The sequence below is a fragment of the Lissotriton vulgaris genome, chromosome 5 (genome assembly GCF_964263255.1).
Source record: "Lissotriton vulgaris chromosome 5, aLisVul1.2, whole genome shotgun sequence".
Classification (NCBI taxonomy): Eukaryota; Metazoa; Chordata; class Amphibia; order Caudata; family Salamandridae; genus Lissotriton; species Lissotriton vulgaris.
This window is the reverse complement of record NC_141693.1, coordinates 1,141,965,737-1,141,992,438: the sequence shown is the minus strand read 5'-3', so window position 1 is coordinate 1,141,992,438 and position 26,702 is coordinate 1,141,965,737. Positions and strand designations below refer to the sequence as shown.

Here is a 26,702-nt window from a genome sequence, read left to right as displayed (position 1 = left end):
TTGAACAAGCATAATCGGAGTCTCCGTCCTGCCATAGAATTAAAAATTTGCTAACATTCGTGCCAAGAATTTTCAATTCTATTAAGGACAGGAGGCGAGGATTATCCCACCCTTGTTTCGAACTGTTAATTGCATTTGTTCTATAAAATGTATGGTATGCCATGTTTGATTATTTAATGCAATGTTCCCGCCCCCTTTTTAGTTTCTGTAACTTACTCCGTTGAGGGTTTGGGTATTACGTCTCTTGTTTTACTCCTTTCAGGCTTGGATCTTAAATGAAGTCTGGCTCCGCCTTCTCCACTTGCTGGTCTTTGGTTTATTCCGGAGGATTTCGGATATTGCCTCTTCACCTCGACCTGTTGATGTCCACTCTTCGTGATGTTCTGCATTGATCCTTGGTTTCAATTGACTCTTTACCTTATTGACTGTTATGGACAAAGAAAGAGGAAGTTCGGACCTCTATGATACTATTTATAGTGTGGTGTAGTCTATGGTTACCCAGGGTTCATGGGTATTGTAGTTTTTTGTGTCTTTACTGTGTGCTGATTGGCTGCTGGTTTTTCAGTAAAGAAATAGAGAAAAGCACAATCCTCGCCTCCTGTCCTTAATAGAATTAAAAATTCTTGGCACGAATGTTAGCACATTTTTAAATATTCTGGAGCTATTTTCTTGGCCTGTCGCTTTTAAGTATTTACACCTAAAATATAAGTCACACAACTTAAATGGAAAAGAAACAGAAATTAAATTAATCGATGGGCTCACTGCAGATATCTGTGTGTAACCAGACATTAAGGTTGCCACTTTCCGCAGAAAAAATACGAGCCATCTGTTCATGTTTTAATATTCTTAAAAAAGCATGGGCATGACTGTTAAGTAGAACTTTATATAGATCGTCAGTATTAATTTTTAACTTGGCCCTTCTGTTATTGTTGACTTTTTTTTTTCCATTTGTCCTCATTCTGACAAATTACTTGCTGGCTATACTCCTCCCCTTCGCCGGTAAACAGACCAGGTTGGAACCATTCCACTCAAGAGAGAAATGCCGTTTCCATTTCCACCCTTCCCTGGAGTGCCCGTAAAACAGAAGGGAAACACGACCAACAGCTCAACATTGGCTTAATCATTGGACCTCAATTTTTTGGATCCAATCCACCAGCTTAACCCATACTTTCTCTCTACCACTGGGATCAAAAAATAGGTCCTGTTTGCTTATATATAGAACACTTTTTTTGCATTCCAGGAAGTGAGGTGAAACATTCATCTTCCATGATTTACAAATCTCCCGTCTTCCTAAGAGAGTTACATACAAAATAAATCTAGCGTCTAATCTACTAACGTTAATTGTATTGTCTTGCCAAATTCCAAAAAACACCAGGACGGCACTGACCCTCACAGTAATACCTATGACTTCAGTTAAAAATCGACACACCTCAGACCAAAACTTCTCAATTTCTGGGCATGTTAAAAACATATGGAGATCATCAGCTGCAGGATCTTTACATCTTGGGTATTCATAATGTGTCCCTAAAAATTATTCTAATCTTGCCGGGGACCAATATACCCTATACGCGGTGAAGAGCTGATTACGTTTTAAATAGGTAGGTTTCACAGTTTCTCTAAGCAATGCAAAGGAAGTCATCCAAACTTCCCTCGCATCAATATTCAGGATTTCATCCCACTAAAGTCTCTGAATATCTCTATCTAAATCATCTTCTGCATTGATCAAAAATTAATACCACAGAGCTACCTCCTTCTTTACAATACCAATTTTTAGCGCTTGATCTAGCCAGGTATCATCCTCCTCTTCATTCTAGTCTTGACTCCCCCACCACGCAGATAGCTGATAATATATAAAACCTGGCTAGTTTGCCCCCTGAAATTAGATTCAGTTTCCCAACCGACTAACTCAGTTCCCGACTTCAAGTCTCCCCAACAAAAAATACCAGAATTCTTTAATGGGAGACTAAGTGAATCATTCAAGCAGTCGGGGGTCCCTGGAGATTCACAAATTGGGGCCCTAGATGAATAATAGGGAATTCCTATTTTTTTGCGAATATGGACCCATACTTTCAAAGCCCCCAATAAAATCTCCAATCTTACTTTTCTGAAGAACTTTGGATCTCCAAACGTAAACAGAAATTAGTCTTGGTCCTCCCTTAGTTCTTCAAGCATTCCCCCAAAGAGGGTACCTATAGTAGAACTATTAACCTTATTTAAAAGCATCCTACAGATCTTAAAGAAAAAAGCATGCCCATACATCATCAAATCCGCAAGAGCCAGCCCCCCATTCTCCAGTCTCCTCCTTAATCTTTTCCAAGATAAGCGAGAGCCCTTAGAGGTCGAAATAAAACTTCCTAGCCTCCCTTGAAGTTTGGCAATTTCTTCTTGATCAAATAATAATGGTATAGAGTTAAAAAGAAATGTTATAAAAAATAAAAAAAATAAATGTTATTTTGGGTAAAATCATCATCTTAATGAGATTAATCCAAATTTAGAGGGAGATTTGCCCATCTGACCAGCAGTCTCTACTTCTTGGCTAATCTTTTTCCAATTTACCTTGGTGACTTCCGCCAATTTCTGCGTGATTATAACGCCAAGGTAGCGCATACTCGATTTTACCTGTAGTTGTTGTTTTGGTTGGTTCCATTCCATAATTTCGGCCGTATTCGTATTCACTCTGTATCCTGAAACCCTTCCAAATGCTTCAGCTTTAGCCATTAATGTAGGAATAGACAGTTGTGGATTCAAGGTATAAAGTAGAAGATCATCTACATAGAGGGCTAGCTTAATCTCACGATTCCCATATCTAAAAGGAATATTGGCAGGATCTTTTCTGATCCATATCGCTAGTGGTTCAATGTACATATTAAATAAGAGCAGAGACAGGGGACATCCCTGTCTAGTTCCACGTAATATATTGACCCAATCAGTTAGCTCCCCATTTAACCAACACCTTTGCTCTTGGTGAATGATACAAAAGTTCAACGGCCTTTATTAGATTAGGAGAAAGTCCAAACCTCTTTAAGACCTCCCAAAGATATGGCCAGTGAACCTGGTCAAAAGCCTTTGTGGGATCTACTGCCACAAGCGTTACAGGTAGATTGTAGGTTTCCGCCAGGTCAACTACTCCCAGCATTTGAAAGGTTAGCTCGTTAAGCTGTCTCCCAGGAATAAAGCCTTTCTGGTCCTTGTCTATTATGCACTTAATGATCTTCACAATTCTGGCAGCCAAAATCCCTGCAAACACGTTATAGTCTGTATTCAAAAAAGATATGGGCCTATAAGAATCAACCTTATTTGGTTTCAATATCATTGTTACTGTTGCCTCAGCCCAGCTTAAGGGAGGATCTTCCCCATCTCTAAGTATTATATGAAAAAGTTCCTTAAGCACTGGTACCACCTCATCTAAGAGGTTAAGATAGATCTCAATTGGGAGGCCATCTGGCCCTGCAGCTTTCCCTCTGGCCATTTTTCTAAACTGCTGTCGAATCTCCTCTTCTGTTATCTCGACTGATAAGGTCGCCTTCTGGTCATTGCTCAAATTCGGGAGTTCGATATCCTCAAAAAAACCTTCAATGTTGGCCCTCCCAGGAAAAGTATCTTCTTTATACAATGTATACATATGTCTGGAGACATATGTATACAACCCAATTTTAGCGTTAGTGTCCACTATATCTCCGGTCATATGATCTCTAAGGCTTTTTATTTGATTACGGGCTCTATCGGCCTTTGCTTTCCATGCCAACAAAGCGCCAATTTTCTCACCATAAGCAAAATGCTGCAGTTTACTAACCTTCGATTTATTTGTTAGTATCTTTTCCAGGGCTCCTTGATATTCTACTTGCAACAGTTCTAATAGTTTTGTAAGAGAGGCAACATTGCTGGAGCTCTCAAGGGAAGCTTTTTGTACCTCTTGCTCTTTATTCTTAATGGTTTCAAAAGCTTTTCTTCTTGGCGCCTCGTACTACGTTTTTACCACCATAGTACAAGTGCCTATAGATCTTAAAAAGGCCTTAAAGGAGTCCCATATAGTTTGAAGTTTAGCAGGCCCATTATTAGCTTAAAAAACACCACAACCTCTTCTTTCATTTTGTGGATTAACCCCTCATCCATCAAAATTGTCCTGTCCAAAGTTCTCCTAGTTATAAACCTCTTATTTGGAGTTTTTAGTGACAGGAGGACAGCCGAAAGTATGGCAGGTACATGCTTGATTGTTTCAACCCCTGATAGCAACTGATAGTCTAATAAGAAATAATCAATCCGCGAGTGATGCCCATACTTTTTACTAAAAAAGGTGAAATCTCTCTTATGCCCCATCTTATGTCTCCAAATGTCAATTACATTTAACTCTCTAATCATATTTTTCAGTACTGCAATGGTTTTTGGTGGAGTAACATATTTAACTTTGGAGGTTCTATCCAAACTTTTGTTTAGTACTAAATTGAAATACCCTCCGAGTATCACTGGGGTATTAGATAACAGTAGACATGATTCCAATTTAATTAGTGCATCAGGGCTATCCTCATTGGGCCCATAATAGCTAACAACAAATACAGATGTTCCTCCTCGTATTTTTATCTTAGCTAGGGCCCACCTCCCAGAAGAATCTGTCTCGTGACTCTCCACTGTAATACCCGCATTTTTTCTTATAAGAATGGCTAGCCCCTCATGTTACTACTTTCATCAGAACAGACGTTGTCTTGAACACAGGACCATTTTCCATTACTCGAGCTAACTTCTTTGTAGACCTCAGACCATTTACATTCCAGGATAGAAAGTGCACTAAATTCTTCTTCATCTCTCTATCCTTAGCGCCCTACCAGTCCTTTCTAAATTGATCTTATGTTGAGCTGCCTTTTGTATGCATACAAAGATAAACAGATCCGCATAAGTAATATGAACCACCAACCAAATGTCAGAATGAGAACAATATTTTTTAATTTTCTCCCGAATGCTCCCAACCACCTGTGACCCACCCTGCAGCCCCCCTAGGGAACCCCCCATCCTATCTCTTAGGCAAAAAAGCCTTTGAGGTCTGGCCCTGCAAAATAGAGAGAATCAGTAGTAAAGATATAAGAAAAAGAAGGAAGAATCCTGTGTATTATGTGTTCCTATACATTAAGTATCCATTGTGTATCTCTTACGTGTATTTTTTACGTACTATTTAACTATGTGGACTTTCTATATACATCTATATACATATTATATCCCTATTCTGGGCTTCTCATCTGTTTTAACAGGCAGTCAACCTCCATGGCAGGAAATTTCATTTGCACTTGGGCCCCCCTGGAGCGTTACTCACTCATTTTTGAGCCAAGCTCCCACTGCTTCTGAGAGTCCTTTTACCCAAATCAGAGCGTATTTGACAGGTAACGTCCCCATATTTTAACTCTCGTTCCTTCAACGCTCGCCAGAGCACCATCTCCTTAACTGAGAAGGTTAAGAAGTTTACAAAAATTCTTCTTGGGGCCTTTCTCCCTGGGTGAAGTCTGTAAGGGTCTCTATGAACCCTTTGAAGTTTTTTTCCCCAATCAATATCGCTCCTATCCGGAAACAGATCTCCAAATAGTTAACATAAGAAACCTTTAATGTCCGGGCCTTCTGCATTTTCAAAACCCCCCAAACTAAGAACATTATTTCATCTAGCATGTAGTTAGAGTCTTTCCAGATCCTCTTGTAAAATCTTGTTCCCTTTCCTAAGGTCCGCCATTTCCTTAGAGTTTCCTGCAGTGGCCTCACCCAGCACCTTCACGTCCTCCTCCAGGGCAGGCATACGCAAAGCGATCCCGTCAACCTTTTGTTCGAGGATCCCACATTTTTCCTGTATGATCTTTTGATTATGTTTGGAGGTTTCGAACTTAAACAGCATATACTGTCTTAAACTGAGTAGGAGATCTGTCACCTGAGTTGCTAAAGGAGAGGCCTCCAAAGCACCATAATCCATCCTCGCCCCTTCTTCATTAACTTCTGTGAACCCCTCCCTGCTGAGGCCCCCCTCTTGAACAAATTGTAGCATAGGCTTAGGCATAGGCGTAGGCATAGGAGAGATTTGTAGTGGGGCACTCAGAGCACCTGGGGCGCTAGATATAATTTCTTCCCAGCTCTCTACCACAATCTCCATGAGGGGAGAAATAGAATTCTCCAACCTCAGTGGCTCACTCAGATGTTTCTGTCCTGCCCTTGAGTCTGAGGCTTCTTCCCATTCCCTGTATCTTCAGGAGATTTCTCAGCTCTCACTGAACCAGCCAAATGCTCCATGATTTTAAAATAGGACTTGAGAGCCGGGAGGTGGTTTAGACAATATAGCTGCTTCTCTTTTACACTTTCGAATTCTGCCTCCTTCAGGAGGTTTCTTAACCGGAGTTACAGCTTGGGGCGTGTTTACTTGCTTCCCAATAAGACTCTTCTTTTCTGGGACAGAACGCAAAAGATATCTGCTTCTTCCAGTTGGTAAAAGCTGTTCACCCTAACGAGCCTCCTCACAGTCCCCAGAATTCCCAGAACCCCTGAAGGCCTTTGATATAAGTTTTTTCTGTTCCCTAATGGGCCCCCCAATACCCTTTAATCCCTCTGCTCTCCCAGTACTCCAAACATTGAGAGGTGGGGATCGCGGTGCCGGGTCCTTCTCCATCCACTCCTGGATTGCGGTAAAGTTGGGAACCTGCTCATATGATATTACTGTAAGGGATGGAGCTCCCAGGGCTCCCCGAACAACCCCTCTTACCAAGATCTTTTTAACGCCCTGTATTAACCATATGCACACCCCAGGAGAGTCACAATCAAAGGGAATACAAGCCTTCCTCTCCGCCCCTTTACAAGTACAATGTAACCTTGTTGCAATCCGCAGAGCGGACCTCGCAAAATCAGCCACCCGGACCCAGCTTCCTTGGGGGGCGGAGTCACGTGTTGCGACCGGGATCAAACAGGTGCCGAAACCCATACGGGGGAAGACAATACTGAAAGAAACTGTGGCTAATCGCCCCGAAATTGAGAAAAAAGAATGACCAGCGCTCGCACCACCTTGCCTTACATTAAAGCAGCAGAATCAACACGATTCACTCTCCTACCGCACGGCGATCCTCCCGGCCGGTGTTAGCCAGCCGCCATGTTCCCCAGCCACATGACCGGAGCTCCGAAGCGTGAGATGACAGTTATTTTTTACTTTCATTATCAGTCAGGAATCATTAGGGTAGCGATTGAACACATTTAATGTGTTTTCTACTAACATTTACTGTTTGAAGTATGTACTAAGAAGGGGGAGAAAATACCAGCTTTAGGTGTTTATTTCTCATTTTTGAACTGGCCAGGACATCATAATACCGGTCACACCGGTAAAACCGGGCAAGTGGCTGTCCTACCACACAGTCACAGAACTGAATCCTCCATGGTGCATGGGGGAAAAGTGATTCTTATTTTTAATGCTACAGAAAGCACTGAATATGGAAATCATTTTTTTAACACACACTATAAGCGAGGGTGCTGCAAAATCTGCAAAGAGATTTTGTGTTTAAGAAAAAAACAAGTGCTTTCCAAGTATTTACATTTAATAATACGCAGTCAAAATAGCAAGAGCAAACTGTTTTCTTACGTTTTCATTAAAAGGATGCACTCCAGAACTCAGCTGGTAGTACCCATACATCACTTCTCAAAAATAATAAATCATTGCCATATTTATGAGTTTTATACAGCACTGGCAGGACACAAGGGTATCAGAGCGCTTTACATCTGTACATGTGCTCTTAAAAAAATAACAAGTATAATCCAGATTCCAGCAGTAGAACCTTGTTGCTAGGAGATAGAGAAAAGCAAAGTGAACACAGATTAAATGAAAACATAACACATCTCCCTATTTTAACAAAAATAAATAAAATAAAGACGTTCACTAGGAACTCTTCTACTAACATTACTTGAATTATTTATTATTTCAGAATTTTTTTTTCCACCAAAATCTCACTTCAGTGTCAGTGCATTGGACCGCTCTACGTACATTCCACCATTTTCCATCAGACAATTTAATTAAATTGCCTTCAACCTTCACAACTTCCTTCGGTTCAGATAATTTTGAAGCGCCATTCTTAACAAAATTATCCACACACAATCTTACAAAATCACCTTCCTCAAAAACCCTGAAACACTTTTCCAACTTATCATTATGCCTTTTTTGATAGACATCTTGATATTTTTTTACTTTGGTGCATAAATCAGAATCATTAATATTTTTCTTACCACTTCTACCCATCCATGCGGGTACAGACACTGTGCAAGGAACTCTACCCTTAAGCAAACTAAAAGGAGTTTCTCCTGTTACGGAGTGAGGAGTAGTCCTGTAATTCCACAACATTTTCTTAACCTCTGATTTCCAACACCCATTCATACATATACACAATTGAATGTTTTCTCCCAACACACGGTTGAAGCATTCCACTAAACCATTTCCCCATGGATGATAAACAGAAGTTTTCAAATGTCTAATGCCCCACTTCTTGAGAAACACTGAATTCTTCAGAAATAAATTGAGGACCATTATCCGTTAGAATTTCAGCAGGGCAACCCTCCCTTTGAAATACTTCATCATGAAATCCTATAACGCGGCTGTATTTGACTTCGCTGGCAAATGCCGTCTCGGGCCACTTAGAATAATAGTCCATCATCAGAATTACATAGTTTTCAGACACTCCTAAACTATCAAATGGACCACATATGTCAATGGCCAGCCTATCCCAAGGTTTTTCTGGTAGTTTAGTAGGAGTAATGGGAGATTCTCTCAAAATATGAGACTTATCACTACAAGTGCAAGATACACATTCCCTTACAAATCCTTCGATGTCTCTATCCATGCCCGGCCACCAAAAATCCCTCCTAGCTTTTCTTTTGAACGCAGACATACCACCATGGTCTTCATGTAATAAATCCATCAATCTGATCCTCAAAGATTCAGGGACAACTAGTTTGCCACTTCTTCTTACAACATCATCCACAACAGATAACTCCTCCTAAATATCTCTGTAACTTAAGACATCATCATCTAACTTCCAACCATATGCAGTAGGCAAAGTTTTAATAACTTTAACCAAAATAACATCTGTAGAAATAGCTTCTTTCCACTCATTCTCACTAATGGCCTGACATACATCAACAGTGTTAGCCATCATCCATTCTTCTTCACCATTATAACCCTTTTCATCTCCCTTTACAGGCAAACGAGACAAACAGTCTGCATTCACATTCTTCACTCCTGGAACATTTTTCAAATTAAACGAAAACTCTTGTAGACGATACAACCATTTAGCTATGCGTGGAGTAGCTCTTCCAGCTCCCGCTGTAGTAAAGATATCTAACAAAGGCCTGTGATCCTTGTAGAGCTCACATTTTGTGCCCCAAACTTAGACACGAAAATGTTGTACACACCACCAACAAGCAAGAGCTTTCTTTTCTGTGGTGGAATAAGACATCTCTGCACCTTAAGTGTACGTGATATGAAAGCCACTACCCTTTCCTTGCCCTCCCTCCTTTGCATAAGTACAGCACCCAGTCCATAACCGCTGGCATCAGTTACGATTATGGTTTCATCCTGTGGGTTAAATGGCCTTAAAGCAGTAGCGCTAGCTACAGCCTTTTTTTACTGCTTCAAATGCTGACTGACACTCTTCTGACCATAGAAATGTTACTCCTTTTTTCATGAGTTCACGCAAAGGATATACCGACTCAGAACAATGATAAACAAATTTGGCATAATACTCGGCCAAACCGAGGAACGATCTCAATTGATCCTTGTCATGTGGAGAAGGAACTTTTTCTTAATCTTCTACTAAATTTAATTTAGGTTTGATTCCATTGAAAGATAATGTGTGTCCCAAGTAATCTACTTCCTGTTCACAGAATTTACATTTCTGGAGACTAATGGTGAGAACAGCTGCTCCCAACCTTGTGAGCACTTCCAATAAAATCACATCATGGTGCATTTCATCTTTTCCCTAAATAAAAACATCATCTTGGAATACTAACACATTTTTCACACCTACCAAAATGCTTTGCATCACTCTTTGAAATACTGCCGATGCTGAGGCTAAGCCAAAAGGCATTCTAACAAATTGAAACGCACCTTCAATGTTTAACCAAAATAACATCTGTAGAAATAGCTTCTTTCCACTCATTCTCACTAATGGCCTGACATACATCAACAGTGTTAGCCATCATCCATTCTTCTTCACCATTATAACCCTTTTCATCTCCCTTTACAGGCAAACGAGACAAACAGTCTGCATTCACATTCTTCACTCCTGGAACATTTTTCAAATTAAACGAAAACTCTTGTAGACGATACAACCATTTAGCTATGCGTGGAGTAGCTCTTCCAGCTCCCGCTGTAGTAAAGATATCTAACAAAGGCCTGTGATCCTTGTAGAGCTCACATTTTGTGCCCCAAACTTAGACACGAAAATGTTGTACACACCACCAACAAGCAAGAGCTTCCTTTTCTGTGGTGGAATAAGACATCTCTGCACCTTAAGTGTACGTGATATGAAAGCCACTACCCTTTCCTTGCCCTCCCTCCTTTGCATAAGTACAGCACCCAGTCCATAACCGCTGGCATCAGTTACGATTATGGTTTCATCCTGTGGGTTAAATGGCCTTAAAGCAGTAGCGCTAGCTACAGCCTTTTTTTCACGCAAAGGATATACCGACTCAGAACAATGATAAACAAATTTGGCATAATACTCGGCCAAACCGAGGAACGATCTCAATTGATCCTTGTCATGTGGAGAAGGAACTTTTTCTTAATCTTCTACTAAATTTAATTTAGGTTTGATTCCATTGAAAGATAATGTGTGTCCCAAGTAATCTACTTCCTGTTCACAGAATTTACATTTCTGGAGACTAATGGTGAGAACAGCTGCTCCCAACCTTGTGAGCACTTCCAATAAAATCACATCATGGTGCATTTCATCTTTTCCCTAAATAAAAACATCATCTTGGAATACTAACACATTTTTCACACCTACCAAAATGCTTTGCATCACTCTTTGAAATACTGCCGATGCTGAGGCTAAGCCAAAAGGCATTCTAACAAATTGAAACGCACCTTCTGGTGTTATGAAGGACGATAAATATTTTGATTCCGGTTGCAAGCGCACCTGGTGGTAAGCACTAGATAAATCCAGTGTAGTGAAGCATTTACCACCCGCAACACTAGATAACATTTCATTTATACGTGGCAAACAATGTCTGTCCAACCATATACACTCATTTAAACCCCTTAAGTCCACACACATGCAGATATTTCCATTGGGTTTGTGTGCGATTACAATCGGACTTAACCATTCAGATGCTTCTATATGTTCTTATATTCTCTCCTTGCACAGTCTTTGTAGTTCATCTTTTAATTTATCCCTCAATGTTATTGGAATGTTACGAACTTTGTGCAACTTGGGTGTGGCATCCTTCTTTAACACAATTTGATGCTCAAACATTTAGAGACACCCCAATTCTTCCTTAAACACATTAAGAAACTTAGTAACCCATTTATTATCATCAGCATCCGTTAAAACTTGCAAAGGATGATTGGGATTGAGAATGATACCTACGTTTTTCTGTTCCCTCCATCCCAATAAACATTTTCCTACTTCAACCACATACATTTTTGCTGCAGTTCTTCTCCCTTTGAACGACACCATAGCATTGAAATGTCCCAACACAGGTAACTAGATTCCACAATACCCTTGAGGTTCAACGTCAGTAGGGATTAATTCCACAGCTCCCAACTCCCCCCACTTCTGTTTGTCTATCAAAGTGAAAGGGGAACAGGAATCTGCCCACATAGGAACATCATAATCATTTATAGTAACTAAGCATTTAGGGGGCACATGAGCACTAGTCGACTTATGATCAGAAGTATTAATTTCTCCTGTAGTGTAGTTCCTATATTCCCAATAGGCTCTGTGCATTGGAATAATATATCCTATAGATTTGACGTAGGACTGGGGTCAACTAGGTCTCTATCGAATATACTAAACTTAATTGTGTGTGTGCGAGCTAACTCAGAGGTCACTAGAAACTTTCTCGAATATACAAGAAGGGATTAGTTTCTGACAACCGCATAAACATGACAACTTTGTTTCCCAAGAATGAGAATGTATCTCTCAGAGTCGCGGAAACAATAGATAAGTATTTCACTCAGTCAATCCTGCATGCTTCGTTTCAAAAGAGTTGCAGAGAAATAGCAAGACAGGCGTTTTCAATAAAAGGGTTTATTGAACAGGCTTCTTTCTCATGCAAGAGAAGTGAACTGCTACAATCGTTATGCAGACTGCAAAGTATAATGAGTACAGCGAGAATAGTATTATAAAATAATACTGTAAGAGCATTGAATGGTTTCTAAGCCATATACAAATACATACATAAATAACAGACTAAAATACTCAACTGGTGCTTCTTTAAAATACGCCTTCCCCAATGTACCTAACCTAAGTCTAGTACAAGGGAAGAAGTAAGTATTGTCTAGCATAGGTTTAGTTTTTTTGCCAAGAATCTACCAAAGGTTTCTCTAGGTTCTAATCAGCTCCATACCTTGGTTTAGAATGAAGGAGGTCTGGTATCTCTTTCTCTGGACTCGATTTCCCAACACCCCGCAAGGGGAGCCGGAAACATTGGAGCTGGATTCTCGGCAGGAGAAAGGCAGCTTCCTGATCAGTGCGTCAGCTGGAGAGTCGGCTTCCTTCTGCACTTGCTGTAGTGAGCTGCGTCGGGCAAGTAGGTCTTTGAACTGCTCAAAACCACCGTATCTTGCTAGAGCAAGTGAAGGTACATTTAGACCTTGAAGGTGTTTAGGAATGCCATAGTTTGACCTAAAGTCTGGCATATGAACGTCAGGAAAGAACCCCCAGGGAATAGTTGTTCTTTGTGAAGTAACTGAGTTCTTGGACAAATCAATATTCAAGCAAGGGGAAGTTCCCTAACTGCTTAAGCCGGTTTTCCAAGAAATCGTTGTGACATTTGGTACGGGTGGAAGTAGCCATGCCTGTATTTGGTTAGCATGGGCTATGCCTAAATAAGGGCTTTATTTCTATGCCTATATAATGGAAATGTGAATTGTACCTATATAAGGGCATGAATCGGGAAAATTCACTGGGAGCTTAAAACGCCACACAACACTCCCACCACCATTACTTCTAAATCAGTATCACTCCCACCTTGGGTCTCGCTTGTGGAACGAGATAAAGAGGTGTCGTTAATAATGTTTACAGATTTATTACTTTTGTGAAAATCTTCTCCTTTACAAACTCTCGAAAAATGACCTATTCCTTTGCACTTGTAGCAACGACTTTTAGAGGCAGGACAATGACTAGCCTCAGCAGTGTGCCTATTACTACCACATCTATAACACAATTGCCTATATCCCCCTTCTTGTTTTACAATAGGAACTTTGTTATCTTCGGTATCTACATTTGTAATATTCTTATTGGTATTTAACATGCATACCTTACTTTGGTCCAGATCACTTTTTTGTTTATTATCAGCCAATTCCTTAACGTATTGAGAAGTGTTTTCAATGCGCTTGGCAATCTCCAATGACTTTTCTAGTGTTGGATCTTTCAAATCTAACAATTTGTCTTGAATCCTCATATTGTAGGTTCTATTAATTAGCTGATCTCTAATTATCTCATCCCTTGGATCTTTGAACCTACAAGTTACAGCCAACCTCCTCAATGCAGCTACATATTGATCTATTTTCTCACCTTGTTTTTGAGTACATGAGAAGAACTTATGTTTTTCAATCACTATACTTAATTTGTTCCCAAAATTTTCAGTTAATGCAGACATAGCATTCTTGTACACTTCATACTGATCATCATCAGAATCAGAATTAACATTACTTGAACTTGGCTGGAAATTAGGTTTAACACTTTTCTACCCTCCACACCCAGACGGAGTTTCAATATGGCAAATTTTCTCTTTGCCAAAAATACGTCTCCTCCAATAGCTTCCAAATATGTAATGTGTTGTAAAGGAAGATACACAGTCCAGCTGTATAAGTAGATAATTCTTTATTGTAGCTTGCTTCTAGGATAGAGAAGTAGGAGAAGATAGGAAGTACAGTTGTAGCCCCACCAGGAGCAGACTCCTAGCAGCTCAGCCTGAGTTGACCAACTGACACTGTGAGCACAGAGAGACACCCAGGCATTCCATTATGTCATGGTACATTCTATTCAGTGGAGAACAGTAGAGAAGTAATTTACTACACATCCTCCTGCCTTAGGGAATGACAGTAGAAATAGAGAGAAAGATAAGTAAGATACCTCAAATATAACATTTACATGAAAGTACAACAATGAGATACACATATCTAATAGTGTACTACATGATGTATCAGAAATACCATTAGCATGAGCAGAAATACAATAAGATGCTAACATTACTACTATACGCCCCCTCCCTTAGGGAAAAACAAAGCATGGCTTAGATGAATAAAAACCAATGCAACAAAGAAGGGTGGTCACCCCACAACCTCCCCATACATGGGTACACCACAGGGTAGGCACCCTGGTAAACAAAGGTGGATGTAGACACAGACCCTTGGGAGAAATACAACATCCCCAATAAAAGGTACAACAGGGGTAAGATTCACTCTAGATAACCAGACAAGTGTAACCTGCACAACAGAAATGCACCAAAGAAAAACGCTCTGGAAAGAAACCGAAAGTACCCCAGATTTGAAGGCATGCTGACACTGAAAACCAGGATTAACGGAAGAGGTGTAAACACTAGAGAAAAGCTTCTCACTCAAAGTCCTACCAACATGAAACCCTTGGCCACAAGTTCCAAGCAGGTGGACTTCGACCGGAGCATAGTGTCAAAATGAAAAGGTGCCCCATGGGTAGTAACCCTAGGAGCTGACAAATCAACCTTTACCTAAAAATAGGGAACGATGCAGGGTACTAACCCTGGAAAATAACAGAACCGCCCCTAAAAAGGGTACACCACAGGGTACTCACCCTGGAAAACAAAAACTACAACCTCCCCTAAAAAGGTTACACCACAGGGTACTCACCCTGGAAAACAAAAAAAACAACCTCCCCTAAATAGGGTACACCGCAGGGTACTCACCCTGGAAACCAAAAACTACAACCTCCCCTAAATAGGGTACACCGCAGGGTACTCACCCTGGAAAACTGAACACTAAATTAGAGGCATTGACTACCCCCGCAACCTCCCCAAAGAAATGGGTACACTCTACATACAAAGACTAAATTGGAACACACACCGTCCAATGGTACACACACTTGAAGTGAAGACTGAATAGGAGTGTACACACCCATAACTTCCCAAAAGAATAGGGAACACACTGCGCTAACAACAGAAAAGGGGAACTGAGTGCCACTAAAACCTCTACACGATAATGCATATTTCAAATTGTTGTCTGCGCAGTGACCACATCTCCACAAGCGTAATACTTGCCCCTACCAGGATAAATCATATACCAAAACAGAACATGCATTATGTCAACTTGCTCTGTGCCCCGGTAGAAGAGCTGCAGGTCCATGTATTGTCCAATCTGCTGTCCGCGCAGCCCCGACAGCTCCAGGAACATTGTTCTTGCACTTGCTTGGATAGGCAACACCATGTAACTCCTCATGGACTTCGTCAGGAGCATAGTGACCTCCTCAAAATTGGCACAATGTCCTCCGCTTTCATGCCGCACCAGCCAATGACCATCGGAAAGAAATGTGTGACTCATAATGTAAGGGAACTTACTGGAGCAGACCGGGTAATTTGTTGTCCGCAAAACTTTATTGGCAACGCGGTTGTAAAGGTTGCCAAGAAGGAGGAAAACATTCAACCGCAAAATGGTGGCACACATCCCTGGCGCTGTGCAGAGTGGCTTGCGTGCACCAAAGCGTCCATTGCAGCAAGTCACTAGAAGAGGAAACGGACATCACAGAATAAAGATTGCAGGCATCACTAGACCAGTAAGGCTGCGCCTGTCGAGTGCACGCGCGCGGTGGGGGCTCATGGGCTATTTGGAAGGCAGCAGTTAAACTGCCATGGAGCAAAAGTAACATCTTAAATATCCAAATAAGTAACGTAAAGTGCCCCACACACAGGTATTAAACGTCCCCAGTCCCTGCGTCTCCAAACATGTGTGTCGGCTCACAAAAGGTGCCCCTCGTAACACATACGCTGGGACAGCTAGCAAAGAACTCCCAGTCACTGAGTATTACTTGTCCAAAAATGTGTGCAAGCTTACCGACGGTGCCGCTATTTTGGACACTCATAAGTCTTCTTCAAGGCTGCCGGTTACTCTGGTGCAGGAGCCAAGCTCCACAGACAAACCAATAAATAGCGTCTATATTGAAGAGTGTGCCAAAACAGGGAAACTTGTAGATTCTGTGGGAAGTGTGGAGCTAGCGAGACAGATCACAGTAAAAGACTTCCAGGTGGCAGTAGGGAATGTGCCACACAGGGAAACCTGTAGCGCCTGTGGGCAGGGTGAAGCCCAGATCACTGTTGAAGACGCCCAGGTGGCAGTAGACTCCTGATCAATGAGAAAACAAACGCCCAGGCTGCAGGCATAGGACACTGGTGGGGCTGGCCAGGGCGTTACCTTAGAGTTTCAATTGACTTTTTGAAAGTCTTTCATGTCCTTGGTTCCTTGTCTTTTGGTTCCTTGGTTTCTTAGTTTTCCTTACTCCTTACTCTACGCGTAGGTTCAAGATAGTCACCAAATTGCTGTAAAGGAAGATACACAGTCCAGCTGTATAAGTAGATAATCCTTTATTGTAGCTTGCTTCTAGGATAGAGAAGAAGGAGAAGATAGGAAGTACAGTTGTAGCTCCACCAGGAGAAGGCTCCTAGCACCTCAGCCAAAGTTGACCAACTGACACTGTGAGCACAGAGAGACACCCAGGCATTCCATGATGTCATGGTACATTCTATTCAGTGGAGAACAGTAGGGAAGTAATTTACTACATAATGAAAGCTTCCTTCCAATCTTTCCACTCTATGCAAGTGGGACCGGGTTCCTGTAAGAACGTAGGTGGTGGGGGAATATTCTGAGGTGCCATTATTGATATGTAAATGCACATACCAATTAGTAATTATTCACACAGAATATGTAACTGTCACAAAAGATGAAATTAAATCATGTGAAGTATAAAAATGTGCTGAGAACAAGTGCTGAAAACGAAGTCTTACTCCCAAATGCAGTCTTAACTCGCTGTTCTACAATTCTTGGTGAATTTTCTTAAATGTAGATATCGCCATAAATGTCAAATTCAAAAACGATCACCCGCAAAGTGCAATCTTACTCCGATAGAGAAAGAGTCACTGTAACTGGGTAACATGAATTTCAAAATGGCCGGAAGCACGTCATGTGAGTCACCACGCCGCTTCGAATCACACAGAAGTTGCCGTGTGGATGATAGAAATGACGATATCATGTTCGCTTATGTGACGTCAAAACGTGGATGCATTCAAGATGCCAGCTCGTGAAGATCTCCAAGTCGTCTTCGGATGTAGTTACTAGGTAATGATGAGAGGTTTCCGCACGCCTTGGATTCTGCTCTTTATTGCCAGGTGAGGATCCGCCGCTCTCCGCACGCTCGTAGATTACACACCTCGTTGCTGGTGTCTCGTGACTCTCCTCGCTACAGAAACCAGTACAAGTCTTGAGCCTTGCAGCCGCCAATCATGAGCAGAGTTCACTTACAAACTCCAACCGCCTTCTCATGATCTAGGTTGACTATTTCCACAAAAATTAAACCAATACCTCTTTCCAAAAGCAATCCACACTGTCAGAAAACTGTAGATCTACCTGCGCGATGGTCGCAAATTGGGGGTCTACGGATGTCTACAGATGTCCAAAATATCCTAGGAAATCCGGCACTGCTGAAGTCTTCAATGTGACCAATCCTTCCTGGAATAAGGTGTTAGTCCTCTTCAAAGGATCCCATCCTCGCCGCCAATTTTGGGATCACAAGACACACTTCCAGGATTAAAGGAGATCTATTGAAGTAAAGTACAACGACCCCCAGAGGCCACCCTCTCAGCTCCACAGCCAAGCTTCACTGATGGACTCTACAATCCAGATTCCATCAGTAGCACCTTGTTGATAGGAGATAGAGAGAAGCACAGTGAACACAGATTAAATGACAACATAACAGAGATGCTGTCTCAAGAACCTTTGTCACCATGAAGCCTTAAATGACTCCATCATTTAAAACCGTATACTGTTATCCCAAGCAGCCTTTAGATCTGCTGATCAACTAGTTTCACCCATTTACATTTATTTCAGGTTACATGCACCGTGGTAAAGGTGTCCTTTAACTTCATGTTACAGGAGGTCCCCTCCATTTCCTTTCAGCCAGTGGGCTCTGAAAGTTGGTATTAACTGTCCAGGAACAGTCGTTTTTTTTCAACAAAAAGTAGGGGAACTGTTTTTGAAAGATCTAACATTCCTGTGGAGATCAACGAAGATGTAGTCATCTATAAAGACCTTGCAGATCAAGAAGTCAAATACCTAAGCAAACATACTCTTGTTAGAAGATATTTTAATGCAGAAAGACGGAGACCCAGTTGAATGCTAGTGTAGTTGCTAAGACCCATTCAATTAAAAATCTATACACATTAGTTCCATGAGTAATACAATTCTTGCCAACATACCCAAGATGAAATCTTTACCACAGCTTGTCGCTTCTACACTGAATGTATTCCCCCAAATGTTTGTCATCATCAGAAACCCTCAAATCCTAGCTTGACAATATAGTAAAGTCCTGGATAGATGACTACAGCAGACTCCACCTAATGGAGATCACATTAGTTGTAATTCATATTGCATTTGACAGCCTCACAGAGAATAGCGTCCCCAGTCTGAATGGCCCAACGGCCAAATTCTATAAAACCTATATAACTTCACTCATGGCCAGGGCACAAGTCCTATAAAAAGAAGTGGGGGGGACTGATAATATGCAAATGACCTTGTGACGTCACGTGTCTGAAATTTACACCAGGACACGTTCAGCATATTTCTGTGGGGCCCAGCTTCTTCGCAGGGGGGACGGCGCCCACCCTGTGAAAAGAGTGGGGGAACGCTGTCCACCCGCGTGGCCCTCCGACTCGAGCCCTGCTCATGGCCTTGACAAGCTGGCTCTTCTGATGATCCCGGTACTCAACTGAGCCACTCCCCCTTCCCCCTCTCGCTCTCGGGTGAGTAGCTGTGCTTTACCAACCCTGATTGATTTATTTATTCTGCAGTGTTTTGCAGCATAATGTTCATTCGGAAACAGGTGTACAGCTTGGTTACAAAACCAGAAAATGACCTTCCTCTTGTTATTTTTTTCAATTTTATATGGCGTAAATTCGGCTCAAGGGAACTAGAGAGCTTTACATGAGCACCAGTTACATTACAGAAGGTCGGATTCATGTTTTTTAGACACCGGGGAAATTAAGTTATTTGCCCAGAATCACAGGATGTTGAGCCACCGCCGTGGCTCTGACCCGGTTCCTAGGTTCTAACGCCTGCAGCCCTGTCCCTAAAACAAGATTATCTCCCCCGATATGTCTATGCGAAAAGTCGAAGTACAATAAATAAACAAATGCTATTTAAATTGTCACCACCGAGTCTTAGTGTAAAAACCCGACTGAGAAATAATGTAAATGCTATGCGTCAGTGTTGACGGAAACATGCTGAGGTGGCCTAGCGTCAAGCCTCCATGTCTCATGTTTGTTCAGAGCACGCCTGCAGCTTTACAAGGATGAGTTCAGGTTCCAGACTCTAGTGACGTTAAACTGCAGCTGCAACGCTTCACAAGGTGCTAGAATTGAGCAAATTGATCATTCTGGGGGAGCTGCCACTGGTTTTCAAGGTAGATAACTAGAATGAGGGTAATTGGGTTTAATAACAAATAATATCTGGTATTAGCTCCAAGAGACAATTCTGCGTTGTTTTTATGACCGTTTTCTACTTATTTTCGTGTAGGAGGTACATGGTTATGGGTCAAAACTCAGCCCCCAAAACAAAGACAGACTCTATTGAAATAGTTTAGACATTGGCGACAGTAGAGGCATTTTATTGTGCTACAATTACACGTCTGCCAAGAGCAGAATCAAAGAACCAATCTAAGAACTAAAACTGGTGCTCTGTATCTGTCCTCTTCAGCGTCCTCCATAATACAGCGTTGGGCTGAGAGTTGCTGGTACCACTGCATCCCTGAGCGCAGGTGCATCTCTAGACTATTCTCCAATCACTCAACTCTGCAATTTGTACATTACATTTGCTGTTGAAACGATTTAGTGCTACTACTAGGTAATGAGGCACTCTTTCAACTTTTCAATATTTTAGGATAATACCTATAGGATTGCTTTTTTAAACCTTATTGTATTTTCAGCTATTTTTTTAACAAAATAATTTTTAAGTGTGACCTGTCCCACTCTTTTGAAAAAAAGTTTGGTAGATGAGACTTCCACACACCGTTTTGCCCAAATTCCTTTTAATGACCATTGTCTGCATCGCTCGCTAACCTAGCTCACAAAGTCGATCTCTGCCCCAACTTTTATGCCCCAACTTTTATGACCTACCACTTCAAAAAGCACCAACTGCCACTGCGGAGGTGGCGGAAGTGAATGTAGATGAAAGGGAGAAGGGTAAAAGAGAGGAGGTGGGATGGAGTGAAAAGAATGAGTTAGCGAAGGAGGAGTCAGGTGGAGTCAGAGGTTCCATCGGAAGACAGTGGAGATTGTGGAAACAGAAGATGGAGTAAGGCTGGCAAGGGAGTGTGGGTTGAGAGAATACCAGACCCAGGGAAACAGAGGGAGCAGAAAGAGGCATCTGGGCACCTGACAAGAAAACAGCAAACACACCTATGGGCTGCCGGAGGTGCTGCAGCACCCCAGAAATAGCCATGCTGGAGTTTACATTTCGTAAAGTGAGCAGATTTTGTAAAGGAAATTATGTGAGAATCTTGCATGAGTACAAGAAGTGTGAAAAGATGAGCTGTAGGATGCCATATTTTTCTAACACAAACTTACATGTCTATGTACAAAGATTTCAAAATATACCAGCAGTTAAGAAAGCACAAGTGAAGCACTGTTTTTGTAATTCTGAAGTATGATGGGCGCAATGATTTTGAATAGGATCAAAACAAATCAAGACACTTTACTTAGTGATGTGCAAATGACAGTTGATCACTGAAACACTATTTCCACACGTTGTTTGTGCACTATATATTTCGATCAGCAAAACTGTATCTCTGTGGAAATTTAGGAGCCATATCAGTGGAAATTGTGCTGTCTGTAAATGAGTGTGCTACAACACCCCGCTATAGTAATATATTTGGGACAATATGCTCGAAAAAGGCACCACCGGCTACATACCACAGCCCTTCTACTTTCCAGCAGAATGGGCAATGCTCATGTGCTACGACTTCGGGGATATAACAGTGATGACAGCACCCCCGCTCTGAACATTGTTCCAACACCACTGTACCTCTCCGAAGAAGGCTCTAGAAAGTTAAAGCTTGAAAGAAGAGACCAGCACAGCAGTTGAATTGTTCTTACCACACCCTCTTTCAACATCACTTCTCAGCATGACCTGGCACTGGATCTGGATTATGATAAGTCCTCTGTGTTTTTTTAACGTGTTTTTATTCAGTTTGTCAGATAACATAACAGAAAAAAACAAGAGAAAGTGCATATGCCAATGAGCACCATACAAGTTGCACAAATTGGAGAAGTGTGGCTCAGGGGTTAGAGGCGGCAGACCTGGAGCTTGAGTTCGGCCCTGGACCAGGGTTCAATTCCCCGCCTCGGCGGGTCTTGGGCTCAATAATCCCACGGACTTGATAATTCTCGCTCCGGTGCCTTCTCGACTCACGGGTTCACACTCTGCGACTCTGGGCAATAGCTTGCTTAATCTCCACATCGGCCCCTCGCGGTGGGATGCCTGGCTTTCACCTTGTGGATACCCTGCCAGGGTTATCTCACAGGGGAATACCAGGACGGGTTCCCTAAGCAAGCGCGGAGATGCCCCAGGGTAAGTCATGCGCTATATAAGCTTCATACACACACTTCATACACAAATTGCAGATATTCCATCACTTCAAGACATGCAATTCTGGAACTACACGTTGAGCCTGGCTGTGGTTTGGGAAGGGGTTCACTCCACTGGGGCTGGTAACCAGTTCAGGGGATATACCATAATGAAATGTACATTCTGGCGATACTCTGCAGGGATCCGACGGGAAGGGCACACGGGTGAGGGCTGTAGTGCAGACTATTGGGGTCTGTCCAGTGTCTGGCGGTAATAACGCAGGGGTTGACATATACCAATGGGGGCGCCGCCTGTAGTTGAAGGGAAGCATAGTCTGTGCTCAATCTGTCCCAGTTAGCCATTTGCTGAAGCCATGCAGCGGGTGATGGGTGCTTTGTATCCCCCCAGTATAATGCAATTTTGCTAATAAAAGGGATATGGAGGCGAGCCTACGTGATGGCTTGGGTATGTCAGCCGTATATCGAGGAGCGCCACCACGGGGTCAGGTCGTATGTCGCTGTCTAACATAGTCGTCATGTGTGAATAAACTTTTACCCAGTAATCGGAGATAACAGAGCATGTCCACGTGAGATGCGCAAAGTCAGCCTTAGGAGCGCGGCACTTGAGGCAGCAGTCAGTTCTAGAAATATCGTATCTAGCAATATCTAATGGTGTGAGATACGTCCTGTAGAGAAACTTGAAGTGTAATAATTTATGCCTGTGGTTGGGGGAGATTTTCTGAGTTTGGGTGCAACAGTAGGACCACATTTTGCCTGTTATCAGTCAATACATCCAGATCCCTCGCCCAAGCGTGCGGCACCCTGGCAGTAGTGTTGGGTTTCAGCGCAAGGCACGCACGGTACAGTTTGGTCGTTATGTGTGTGCCGTCCAATGTTGATATTACCAGTGACAAAGGGGGAGGAAGGGGGGAGGAGGGGAGTCCTCCGGGGATGGGGGGGATATTGGAGTGTAGCGTCACATACAACCGTTGGAATATGAATCGCTGCATATAGGTCATGCTTAAGAACCTGGGATCCTCCGTAATCTGTAACACATGGCCATTAGGAAATAGGTCACCTATAGTATGAATGTTATATTGCTGTAGCATGCGTTTTACAAGTGGTTCACTTATTAAGGGGAGCCACAGTCACCACTCTTATATGGCAGTGTCAGGGTTTACCACCTCACTCTTGGACGAGTGCCTGCCCAGACTAGCTGGATGAAATGACCACGCAGAGTTTAAAAAAAATATCTAGGGAACAGTATTGGAAGAGTAATAAAACAATACAGAAATTGGGGGAGAACTATCATTTTAATAATGACAAAGCGACCAGCTATGGAGAGTGGCAGCTTAATCCACCTCTCAATTTCCATTTCCAAATGGGCAATTGCGGGCCATAGTTTAGTTTTAACAGTTGTCTCTTGTCTCTGTGCAGCTGGATGCCAAGATATTTTGTATGCTCTTCCGTCCATTTAAGGGGGTGATCGGTCTGCACTGGCTGTGTGATGTCTGTTAAGGGAAAAAGCTCTGACTTTGCCAAATTAATCCACAGTCCCGAGAGCTCCACAAATCGTGTTATATCCTTGTTGTAAAGTCATCCTGTGTCCTGTGTACTCCCCAACATTTTGCTGACAGGTACTGGTGGTAAGGGACTCTGGGCTCTGCCTAACCAGGCAAAGGGCCAGTGCTATGCTGAAAGACACACATTTAGATTAGAGTGAAAATACCCATATACACTAGGGTACACTATGGTATGGGATACCCCTGTGATTGGCATGACCTACCCCATAGGGCCCTAGTAAGTATTAGGGCAGAGGTATTGAAACCACCTATCAGTCCCTAGTATAAATAGGGCATGGCAGTTTAGAGGCCAGCAGACCTTTCTGCATTTGCATGTGCGCACTGCTGAAGCCTGAGGTATTTTTAGGTCTTGCACTGCGAACCGATCGCGAAGCGATCGTCGCTGCAAGACTCTATTGCAATCATTTCTGCTTCCAAGGAGTCAGGAACAAGTGATGTGCATGCGCGCGTAAACGGATCAAGTCACGCGCGCTTCCTGTCTCCCATGGCTCCTTGGAAGCAGACACACACGCATGCACACCCACAAATACAGACCCTCCCTGCCGGGCATACACACACACACGCACACACACATATAGAGAACCCCCCAACCCCCCGCAGCCGCGCATACACACATGCACGCACACACACACACACATAGAGAACCCCCCCGCCGCCGTGTGCACACACACACACACACATACACACATATACATACAGAACCCCCGGTCCCCCCGGCGCTTATACACACACATCTCCTACCTCGGCTCGACGTGTCTTCTCATCACAGCTTGCGCCGGGACAGCCAACGTGCACGCGCACAGCGACGGCGTCTCCTGCGCTACAACCGTGATTTCGGTTTCGCAGCCTAACCTTGTTTAAATGAGCTTTCACTTTTGTTTGTGAGCTTCACGTGCCCGGGGTTGTTTTGCCCCATGCAGGGCAGCCGCCAGCCCTGAGGGTCCATCACGTCTTGGCGAGCAGTCTATTATTGTTTATTTGCTAATTCTGCCTCCCGGGCTTGATGTGAGAGGGAGCTTGCCTTTTTCTGCAGCGTCTCTGTGCTGTCTCGTCAGCCCGCAAGGCCCTGCAATGATGAAACTTGTTGGAATTAGAAGCGGCGCAGCTGGTGTCTTGTCTTTGCAACTAGCGATATCTCAAGTCTTGCAGATTGTGAAAGAGCTGGTGTCACCGTTATGGTACCGAGCGGCCGTGGGGAATGAAGGTAGACGCAGCGCTAGCCTTCAGCTGAGCAAGAAGTGCCATTCGATGCAGTTCGGCGAGGCATTATCACTGGTAGTTATTAAACTTTACCCAGTGCCTCGAGGTTCCAGGCGGCGCATATAGGCACTTCATTTTCCATGTCCGCTTTGACTTTTGTTAGAATGTGTTTTACATCCGCATGGAAGTCCTTTTATATAACTCCACTGAGTAAAAAACATAAAGGAAAACCGTGAAGAATGAAGAAAACATGGATGAAAACAAAGGCACAAGAGAGAGTTAAATGGCAAGTGAAGGGGGGCACAATGTGGCATCAAGATCAGGCAGCCTTGGTGTTCGGAGGTCCCTGCTTATGGGCTCATGAGAAAAGCCCCGCATTCCTGCGCCACTTCGTTATTTATGGATTGATCGATTACTAATTAGGATGAACCTGCCACTGTTAGTCTTTTGCCATAACTTCACTGTCAGAGTCCAGCACTGCAGGGACCGGCACTATTTAACGCTGCCTGAGCTCCGTGTTCTGGTTGTCTCTGCGAGAATCCCTTCTACTCTGTGAGTTGACATGTGCTGTCTGTAAGATAACTACTTCTTCTAACCAAGTGTTGCACGCAGCTATGTGTTTGTGCGTGTGCGTGTGTGCGTGTGCGTGTGTGCGTGTGCGTGTGTGTGTGTGTAGTTAATCCTTATTCGATATTGCAACGTGTAGTGACCTTGATTAATATTGTGTGAGTAAATGAATGAGTGAGTCTTTGAAGTAGTGATTGGATGAGTGAAATAATAGTGGAGGGAGTTTATGATCGACTTGTGGGAGTCAAAGAACAGTCGCACGAATAACTGAATGGCCTGAAAGTGAATTTTAACCCAATTTGCATTTGCATAGCCAATAGGTCTCGCCTTTGGGACCTTATAAGTATTTAGTTATGCAGCAGGTCCCAAAGGCAAGACCTATTGGCTATGCCAGTGCTTTTTTTTTATAAAGGTGCAATATACATGTGTGTGTGTGTCTATCTATCTATCTATCTGTCTGTCTGTCTGTCTGTCTGTCTGTCTGTCTGTCTATCTATCTATCTATCTATCTATCTATCTAACTAATCGAGCAAGAGAGAGGGCAAGGTATCTAGGTTAGGTGAGATTCTTGATCTCAAGCAAACTAAATAAACCACTGTACACCCGCACATAGAGCCCTCAGGAAGGGTCATTGACTCAAGCTGGCAATGAAATCTACTGCGACCTGCAGGTCACGGGCTACTATTCTAGCAAGGCCAATTGAACCTTCCATTTTTCCGAGGTTGGTAAATCGAGTGCAGTTTTAAGAAGATCTTTTTCATTGATATTCTTGCATTTATGAAATGGTTACATCCCAACTTCAATGGTAATATGCAGTTTCTAAAAAGTCCCTTCTTTCGGCTCTCAGAGTATTCTTAAGATGAGTGATAACAACTGTTAATTACAGGAATGGACAGGCTGCAAAACTGCATTATAAAACGTATATAAAAGAGGACGTAGACACACACACACATCAATGCATGGGTCTACATGCAGGATGTCACAGCAGACCGTTTGTGTTTGGTGAATGGGGTCTTTGTCAGCAAGGCCATCGCGGCCACACCATTGTAAAGCTTTGCACCCCCCCCCCCCACTCCTCCACCCCCTTCCATAAGTAAATGATGCAGCAATGTGCATGTAGTTATATCTGTGGCTTTTGTTTATGTCCAACATCTCATACATATGTGCATGCGCCCCTTCAGTGTATGTCCTAACATGACAATGTGCACCTAGCGTTGGGTGTTTGCTCTTTGACCCGGTATATCTAAAGCGCCGTTTCTGTTGATATAGATGATGAGGTTCACTTCATTTTTTAAGCTATTAGTATTGTAAATAACAATGCCTTGTATT

General features: G+C 42.7%; 1 protein-coding gene across 3 annotated transcripts in view; it reads right to left on the bottom strand.

The window, feature by feature from the left end:
• Positions 1 to 7,131, bottom strand: part of TRUB1 (TruB pseudouridine synthase family member 1) — a 184,453-nt gene extending 177,322 nt beyond the window's left edge. Inside the window, exon 1 of one of the 3 annotated variants that reach the window (XM_086922900.1) lies at positions 7,031 to 7,131. The gene's annotated coding sequence lies outside the window, so the exon portion shown is untranslated. Of the gene's footprint in view, positions 1 to 7,017 lie in introns of all 3 variants that reach the window. The other 2 variants (XM_086922899.1, XM_086922898.1) reach the window with 2 other exon arrangements.
• Positions 7,132 to 26,702: the final 19,571 nt, after the last annotated feature.